Source organism: Larimichthys crocea, chromosome II (assembly GCF_000972845.2).
Source record: "Larimichthys crocea isolate SSNF chromosome II, L_crocea_2.0, whole genome shotgun sequence".
Lineage (NCBI taxonomy): Eukaryota > Metazoa > Chordata > Actinopteri > Sciaenidae > Larimichthys > Larimichthys crocea.
The window spans coordinates 11,134,310-11,144,649 of NC_040012.1; positions in this window are offsets into that span (position 1 = coordinate 11,134,310).

Here is a 10,340-nt window from a genome sequence, read left to right on the forward strand (position 1 = left end):
CCTGAGTAGCTGTGTAAAATCCCTTGTTGAACGTTCAACACTTCTTATACAGAGAGGAGCTGCGCTGCGCTCCTCCCATCAGCGGAGAGAGGGAGCGAGAGGGGGGAGAGGAGAGAGAGAGAGAGACTCAGAGAGAGAGGGAGTAATATGGCAATACATACAGAGAGCTGAACTCTCAGTTGTCTTTATGTGTGATTGGAGTGATAGTTTCTCCACTGTTCAGCCAGTGTTTGTGCAGACTGAGGTCAGTCTGAGCTGCCTTGTGTATGATCAAATACTTGTTTACCTGCAGTCAGTCAGTCGCGATTTATTTCTAGAATAGCAAACACACAATTTGTATAATACAGCACAATAATAATAATAATAATAAAAAGTCCACATAGAGCAATGTTCAGTGTTTGAAGTGCATATTGGTTAACAGAAGAAAAGAAAGCAAAGATGTTGCAGCTGGACTTTGTATTTCAAAGTGGTTCGTGTTTGTGCAGTGGTGTAAAGTGACTAAGTGTGTTTACTCCACAAGTATTCCACTTAGGTACAATTTTGATAGATGACAAATAAGGGACTTACCAGAAGGGATAGTTAATCTTCTAAGGAAGATAGTGTGATGTGACTCAAAGTTCCAGAACAGCAATTTTAACACAAGTGGACCTGATGTTGAAACTGTTTTTGTCACCGGCTGTTTCCACCAAACCAAGACTTGCACTTCTGAATCTGAAGTTTTGTTTCCATGTTATGCTTTATACTTCTATTTCACAGCTGCTCAGAGGCAAATATCGTACTTTTTTTTTACTCCATGACATTTATGTCACAGCCGGAGTTACTGGTCATTTTGCAGCTACACAGGAAACATGTGATGGGCTTATAAAATATGATGCATTTTGTTAGACTGTCAAACTGTATTAAGAAGTCGAAAGTAGCTCCACCTGAGCCAGTAGAAATGTGTTCACTCGCAGAGCCCACCACTGCTTTGTATGCATTGTATGGAAACATTTACTCACACTGGCTTTGCAGTATTTCACTCATATGCCCCATATGTATCATCATGTCTGTGTTGATTTAGTCAAAAAGACATCATCATATATGCAACAGGAAAGGCTCCCTGTTTAGTAAGTTTTTGGTTAAAGATTGTCTGTCGAAGTTAAATATCAGTCTGGTCTTGCCTCTTGCGAGACACAGCCATCAGTTCTCCTAAACCGCTGAGGTGAGTTCATCCGCAGTTCACGATGAAGAAAGCAAATTTGTCCGCAAATATAACTGCAGGCGATTTCACAAGAGCTGAAGACAAAACCTTTAATCACTTTGCAAAATATCATATTGAGCACCATAAATCAATTGGCAAACTATCAATCATTCTGGCAAGTAATGTGAACCCTTTGGCAGGCCTGCTCATGAAAAATATTTACTCTTCCTACGCATTTGATTGCATAAGATTTGGAGATTACCAAAACGTTTAGTTATTGTCACAGAAAACCTCTTCTAACATGCAAACATTATTGACACACCTGTACTAGAAAGTTAGATGTATTTAAAATACACACATGGGCATATAATGTAGCAAAGCTTTATTTAACTGATCAGTGGATTCTTAATTAAAGGACTATTGATGACATTATTTGTTTTTTTCATTTTAACGTATTTGATTACAGACTTAGATAGTTAAATGACAGTAATTCCACCAGCATGACAGTAATATTTACAGGCTTATTCACAATCATGTCAGTCATAATGAGTAAGGAGCAGATTTGTTGACTAAGTTGACCTCTTGATTTGTAAATAATATCCACACGCTGTTTGCCAGTTGAGAATGTCTTCAGTCAGGGACAACTCTACTTAACTCCTGTGTAAACACCTTTCAGTGGCTCAGCTACCACCTGACATCTTTTGTGTCCACACACACCTTGATTTCTGGCACATAAAGAGAGAGAGAGGTATCTGAACTTGGGAAGGGTCCAGGTTTTCTCAGCTACACCTGGAGAGCGCTCCTGCCAGGATTCGGGATGAAGTCTATTCATTTCCAATCTCAAACAATATCCAGCCCGTTCACCGCAAATCACAAACAGCCTCAGATGGGCCAAGTTTGCTTCACAGAGCCAAGTTTCTGCTTACTGTGTGTAAACATAATAGCACCTAAAAGTGAGCAAACTTGATAATTAAGGTTGCGTGTTTCACATGATTAAATCTCTCATGATCGCTCCTGTCAACAGATCGCCAGTTATTCAGGGACCTATAAGAGAGAGAGTATGATTGAAGATGGCAGGATGATTTGATGCATTGTGGAGGCTGTTTGAAGCAAATGTTTGACATTTAATACTTCATCATTTAATACTTTTCATAACTTTTTAGCGTATGGTAAGATGCCACTATCACATCTGTCTGTTGAATATAAGGCTACAGCCAGTATGATGGGGTTTTATGACAGGAAGTTATGACTGATTCTGGTTGGGTGCAGTGACTTCAGGTGAAGTCTTGTACTGATTAAACAAATTGAAGTGATCTAACATTAATTAGTGAGCTGTTGATAGGCTGGTCATGTTACCTTCAGACAGAGCCAGGCTAGCTGTTTTCCAGTGTCCAGAAGCCTGAAGCTTCATATTTAACACTGAGACACAAGAGTGCTGTCAATCTTCTCATTTAATTTTCAGAAAGAAATCGAATTATGTGCATTCATTCATTCTACATGTGTAGGCTGTAAAGTTATGTTATATTACGCCACACTGTGTTACGTTACACTGTGTTACATTAGGCTGTGTTATGTTATGTTACGTTTCCCTGTTACGTTACATTACATCACATTACACTCTGTTACGCCATGCTGTGTTGCATTACGTTCCGCTGCGTTACGATAGGATACGTTATGTTACATTACAAATGCAAATTAATATTTTTTACATTTCCATTTTTGTGTGGATTAAACAAACAAGATATAGCTCGAGCCACATTTAAACAAAATGCTGAATGATAGACATATAGTTGTGTAACTGGGCTAGTCAAAACAGTAAGAGCAAAAACTGTAAGGGGGTATTTGCGATGCGCATGATTTCACTTTTAACTCGTGCTCAATATCGTTTGAGAATTCACACAGGTGAGCACGCAAAGCAGAGGAATGCACTTTTTTTTTACATTATCAACTTGTCAGTCACTCTGAAAGGTTATTCAAAAGCCTATAGGCCCCCAGTAAGGGCCCTGCTTCTTAATAACACCTGGTTTTAAGGAGATCAGCGGGAGGGTTTGTCAGTACATGACAAGAATGGACACTAATCCCGAGCAATACCCACTGGTCCTGCATGTCTCTTGAGTGGGATAATTGATTCCCACACCCTTCTTAAAACACACTCGCCCCCTCTTCTCAGACTCAGCTACCAAGAAAACAGAGCTTGTTTCATTCTGGTGTCGAGGGAACATAGCCATGAGGACAAAAGTGTGTAGGGATTTTTTTACCAGGGCTCCTATGAGGATTGAACTGAGGGCTGTCATAAGTGTTGTAGGTGGTAGCAGAAATTTGTTTGGTAATGGACACTAATCTCTTTAGGCTGTCAGGAAATTTTTCTCTCCCTGCTGTTGAAGATACGACCTTACCTTCGTCTACCTTCTCTCTCAGAAGCTAACATGCATATATAAATGAAGAAAACGCATTATAGATGTGAATATCGTTGATCCTTCTGAAAACAGTCATATCTGATACCCATGAGAAAGTCACCCTTAAGTAACGCTGCAAAAAAAAAATCTACTTTGTTTCAGCTCCAAGTGTGACTAGAATACTCAGTTCAGATTAGAGTGTTACATTTCTTTGCAATTACAATGAGGTTCCTCCGGGCATTGAGGTTAGTCTGTGCACCGACTATTCAAATGAGATGGAATGTGCTATGGGATGTTGATGGAGTTTGAGGTATTTCCTTGAAAGGAACAATCTTCTAAAATGCATTTCAATTGACAGTATATATTTTTGATATACACTGTGTGCAAGGCGTCTGCTGCATGTCCGTTTCATTTAGACAAATAAAGAAATCTGGAAAGATGTCGATAATTAATATAATGCAAGACAGATTGTGTAATGTTAGCATAAAATATGGTATCGAATTCTATTTAAAAAAAAAAGTAATTTTGAGTAAAGAGCAAAGATTCGATTCCTCCTCCCTTTCCTCAGACTTATGTATTAGCCTTGGTCTGACCTTGTCTTGATATCACATCCCTGGAGAGGAATGTAAATCGTATCCGTCCAATCCCAACCCAGTTACCACCAAACTCGTCGTTCTCACCACCCCTACTCCGCTGCAGGGCCACATGATCTTTTCCATGTACCAGACATAATTTGTGGCTTAGGTTTGGAGGCTGACGGTGCGTCTGCGCCACTCTGCTGTTTCAGGCGTCGGGTGCACCGTGTGCAGCAGTTCTCAGGATTCAGGAAAAGTCCGTCCTCAGGGGCTAGAGAGGTAGCTGTTGTTTTTGAAACCTCAGTAAAAGCACTGTCAACCTCCTGCGTTGACTCGATAGCATCACAGAGAGAAAACAAACCAGATACAGCTAATGAATACATTTTAAAGGAGGTCAAATGAGAGCAAGGAGCAAAGAGTCAAAATATCCAACAAAGAAGTAACAAAATTAAGAAAAGATGCCACTTAAAAGATGTCTTCAAAGCTTAAACGGTTACAGATCTTCTGCTGAATACTCTCCTGGATTTACTTTATGTGCAGAAAGCAAAACAGTAGCTGCAGTTTAAAGAAGGAGCACCTTACTATCAAAAAACACCGTAGTGGAACTTAATCCTAGTGCTCCGTTTGTGGCATGTAGCCTATGGTCCATGCACATTTTCTAGTGAAGTGTTATGACACACTTGAGCCAAATTGTACGTGAGCATGTGGCGGCTTGTCCGTTCTTGAAAGTGTTTAAGTAGGCACATCTAAGCTGCTGCTGCTGCTGGTGCTGCTGCTATGTAGCAGTGGGAGGAATACCTTTAATGCAAGGTGAAATAGTTGTAGTAAAGCTCCAAAAGTGAACACTTAACTTTCATTTTATTAACATTCTCATCTCATTGGCTGCCAAGGGCTTTGCTCATTCAAGCATTAATTACATTTCCTGTCTTGCAAACAGTGACATTAATATCAAACCACAGTCTACTAGGTTTTGTATTGCGAAAGCTGCATGATAGAACCGACACTTTGGTTTCCCAGCAACCTGTGAAACACCCTGCTTGAATGGTGTTTACAGAATCGCAATTTTCTATTTGCCCTTGAACAAACACGGCCATTCATCCAGGTTCACTTCGTCTCACTGGAGAAAGCATCTACAATGACACAACACAGTCTCAACAGTAAAAAAGTAGTGACATGTGAAGAGTTCGAGCCAGGAAAGTACAGGTTGCTGTACGAAGACAGACGATATGGTAGATGCATAGTGAATGGGTTGTGCTCTTGACCAGCAGGTGGTGTTGATGGAATGGTATGATCTGCTTTACTTAGCGTTAATGAAACAAGACAGAGTCCAGCTGAGCAGCTGCAGTCGCTGCAGCCTGCCTCACAGCTGATTGCGACCTGGGATGACCCAGAGAAAAGTGTCATTGTGTGGAAAAGACCAAGAGAAGAAGAAGAGACTGAAGGAAGGTGGAGAAATAGAGCCGTACACCCTCTCTCTGAGCAGTTGATAGAAAACACTGCACCCTGATATGACACACGGGGCTGTTCTTGTAATTAAAACTGCATTTTCTCTTCTTGTTTTCTGGCCTCCAAAGCTTCAAAATGTGTGACCTCAGTACAAACACAACTATCTGAGTCCCTCTGAGGAAAAACCTTATGACCATAGACTCCCACCACAGACTGTCAGTTACAAACAAAATGAGACTTAACAGGCTACACATGCAGGCAGACAGACTGATTTTAGGCCTTCAGGTGCATCTGATTGCTTCTCATGACTCCTTCTTTAAACTGAATGATTAAAACCAAACCAAACATCTGTTTTATTGCTTTTAGATCTTACAGCTGCTTTTGATACAGTTGACCACTTGACTTTAACTGAAGTCTTAAGTACTGGGTACATACAATGGGTACTGTTTCAGATGTGTTTTACCCCTACATCTTTGAAAGGACATTTGTGTGACTAGACATGACTGTAAATCATCAGTTACGCTCATGGAGTACCACAGGGTTCATCCCTCAGTCCTCTACTATTCTTTATCTACTATACTATTTCAAAGCTCTGCATCTATTTTCATGCAGATACTGAGCATTAGATACTTCTCTTTTGATTTGAATTAATCACATAACGTCTTTCAACTACACTCTGATAAATAAAGAGTCGTCGTTAAATGTCCAAACTCGCCACTTGATTAAGATCCTCACATTTAGGGTTATGGTCTTTAAAGATTGGCAAAATCTCAGAGTCACATTTGACAACAGGCTCCTCAAGCCCCTTGAACATCATTGTGTGACATCTGTTGTGCAGTCTTGCATCCAGCATTTCGCAAATGCAATCATTTCTCTCTGCAAAAACACTTTTTATGATGGTGAGGAAAAGAAGCTGAGCAGCTATAGCTGAACTGAACAGCTGTCCCCATGCTTAGCTACCATAAATGAAGTGTATAGGTGTGCTCTAAACTCAAAAGTAACACATCTGACCACAGAGACTACAAAGACCGTTTACATTCAGATTTGAAAGTTGTTTCCCATGATTCGTCTTATCAGAAGCCTTTTTACACCCTATATCGCTGAGAAGCGAGTAGGCGAGATAGGGATGTCAACGCCTGTGGTAATGCCCATCCTGAAGATAAAGTCAAAGCTGAGGCAGACCCTTTTGCTTTGTTTCCCATGTCTGGAGACCAACGGGGAAGAACAAGGGAAAGTTGTTTCCAGGTGTGAGCTCGTGGGGTGTGTCACAACTTATTGAGGCACAACTCTCCTCCCTTTCCCTTGGAAGGGTTGTGACTCAAACAGAATTACACAAGAGGTCTTGGCCTGCTTTAAGTCATCTTCTCTCTGTCTCTTACGGAACATCTGAGCTTGTTTTTGATGATCAACTACAGACAGAAAGAGGCAACTTGGCAACACAACGCAACAGATTTGGAGCTGGATATTAAATTCTATCAACTGAGGTTGCTTGAACTATACATCATCAAATCACTGATCAAATTTCAATCAAACCAGGTCCCTTTCTAGATAATCCACCATAGAAGTCTGTCTTCTTGAGATGCACTAATCCTGCCACTTAAAACCTCCTAAATATAAACATAATTTTACAATATTGATATAATAATATAAATAACAATCACTAATATTACTATCAAAAACAAAACAAAAATTAAGTTGGTCTGTGAGTGTGTTTATTTACTTGTGTATTTATCAGTTTTTGTCTTTGTATTTTGTTTTACCCACGTATACACATGTATATAAGCACATGTGTGTATCTTCTTTGTCTAATTTTAATTTATTTAATTTTTATTGTTGTTCTAATGTATTTCTTTTATCAAATTACTTTGAATTGTCTGTGTTGTGGTTAAGAGAAATTCTACAAATATACAAATAAATAGGTTGTAAATATATATATATATATATATATTATAGATATTATATATATACACACACACACATTTTGTATGGACTACATGTGCTTCCATTTGAGATGTTATACTTCAGCAGTGACAATAGATATTGTAAATCCATTACAATGCTGACATCTAGTGGTGCTGTCACATTTGTACACAACAAAGATCTTAAATCATTATGTACAGAAGCTGTTTAGTCAAATATTCTTTATGCATCTTATTAAGGCACTTAAATGCACAAATGAGCATTAACAGCTTTGTGGCACATCAGGAAAATATTCATGGAAAACTGAGTGAAGTAATGAAAATGCGATTAGTTCAATATTTTTGTATTGCATGATGTTAGTGTAACTGCGTTATGTCAAACAGTGGGAGTCTGACTGAGGCCTATGATGCAGAGCAATGACAAGACTCACTTGTCGGACATTACTCGCGGGTAACAGCACTTTGCTAAATGACATCATCATCACAGTGAGGTCACCATGGGCACACAGAGGTGCCATGATGTCCTTCTGTTTGTGCGGGGGAAAACCTGAACGGATGGACTGCAGAGACAGAGTTGGTGTGGGAAACGTGTTCATGCAGAACCAGTTTACAGTTTTTCTGAATAGGTTAACTTGGGGAAAGTGCATTAACTGTGTGACCACTTCATATAAAACAACATTATGGATTTTTATGGCATGTAGAAGTTGTGTTTTACACTCTTAATAATTGAACTATATGATCTACATTCAGTTTCCATAAGCTTAACAGGCATCACGTTCTCATGCATTTAACACTCTCACTGACTTGGCCTCTGTGTCAGTGCTGACAGCTACTGGGGAAGAAAACAGGCCCAGTTCATAGCTGCTTTAACTTCCAGATTTCCCCCTCTGCAGCTGCACAAAACCCTCAGCTCCTCAATGCAGCTCTACTATATATATAGAAGTTTTGTCATGAGTGAAAATGTCTGACATGTCTACAGATTAAATATTTACTTCAAATGGTTATGATTAATATTAGTAGTGTAGTTCAGTGACTAGCAGCAGCAGTGGTAGTTTCAACAGTGGTCGTCAGTGTAGTTATATAAATCATTGTTGTGTAGTAGCAGTGTAGTTTATAACTTCTTGAAGTTGTTAAGACTGCAATTATTCTTATCAATACTACTATTACAATGATCATAACTGTTATTTCTTAATAATTGGAATCTTGACTCTGATTTTCTTGGAGTAAATAAATCATCAAAGAGTTTAAAATCAGTCAGATAATTGTGACAACATCCTTGCAGATGTGAGCAGTGGTGAAAGATATGGCTTACACTTAAGTAGCTGTACCACCAAAGTAAGGGTAAAAGTATTTCATTGCAAATACAAGTCTCACTTAAGTAAAAGTACACATATCCATCCATCCATTTCCTGTACTCTATATCCTTATCAGGGTCGCGGTGGGTTGGAGACGGGGTACACCCTGGACAAGTCGTCAGTTCATCACAGGGCAGACACATTAAGACAAAAAAACACTCACATTCACACCTACATGCAATTTAGATTCACCAATTAACCTATTAAGTGTAAGTCTTTGGAGAACCCAAACAGACAGAGGGAGAAGATACAAACTCCAAGTACACACATGTTATCACTAAACTGTACTTAAAATGTCAAAGGTATGGTAATAATTATAGCTTTAGATTAAAATGAATGTAGCAATCTAAAATATTTCACTATTCAATGTGGTGAATAAAATACCTGAGCAGATGTACTTAGTTACTTTCCACCACTGGATGTAAAAAGCAGTGATACACAGTAGGTGGCGTGCTTCAGTCTCATATGTGACTTTAATATGAGGAGTTTTAATTGAAAGTACTTGCCAGGCCTGAGTAAGCTACAAGTACTCTCCACTAGATGTCGCTAACACGTTATCTTGCCTCAGCATCCAGAGGCTTCACATGTACCGTGTTTTGCCTCCTCCAGGCGAGTTATTAAAGTTTATGTTAGTATATGGGTATATTTGGGAATTAAACAATAAGGACTTAATATGTATTATATAACTGAAAGATGAGTCACTGGAGATAATCATGGATAATTACTTCACTACATTAAAATACCACAGAGCTTATACATTTCTCTAAAACAGACAAAAAAGTAAATAAATACTCCATGTATTCAGATCACACATATTGTGATTATACATGCAGATGAAGATGTCCAAAACAGGTTTGTAAGCATAGACTCAAAACATCACTGAAGAGCTGAATCCCAGCAATAGAATTAAACATTTAAGTTAAATAAATCGGTTCCAATCTAGTTATTGCAGCTTCATTAATATTCACAATTTAATTTGAATGTTTTTGTTGTTGTTGTCCCTTCAAACTACAACAGTGCACTAAAGCTTGATAAAACATTGTTTTTGTTTTTCTTACTATATTATCGAATAAATACTATTATTATATAGTCTACCAAACAGCAGTGTGTATTCATCTGATTCATTCCTGCGTTAATTTTAGAGTTGGTCTTTTTGTTCCTGCTGTACAAACCCGATTAGTCACTGATGTTGCACAACTAGCACAGCTCTTTTTTTTTTTTAATCATCAGGTAAGCATCAGTGCTTGTAAATGGAGAGACAGATCAGCTATCAACAGCCACTTGACAATGAGGAAAAGAAAAGACAGTCTGCCATTTAAACTCAGTGGTGCGGCCAATTTTATCGAATACTTTCGTTTGGGAATAAGAAGCAGCCTGACAGTTTGTCATGCCTGCAGCTTTAAAGCTGAGGCTGTGAACACAGCACAGTGCATGAAGTAAAAACATCCGAGGAAAAGAAAAACTTCCTT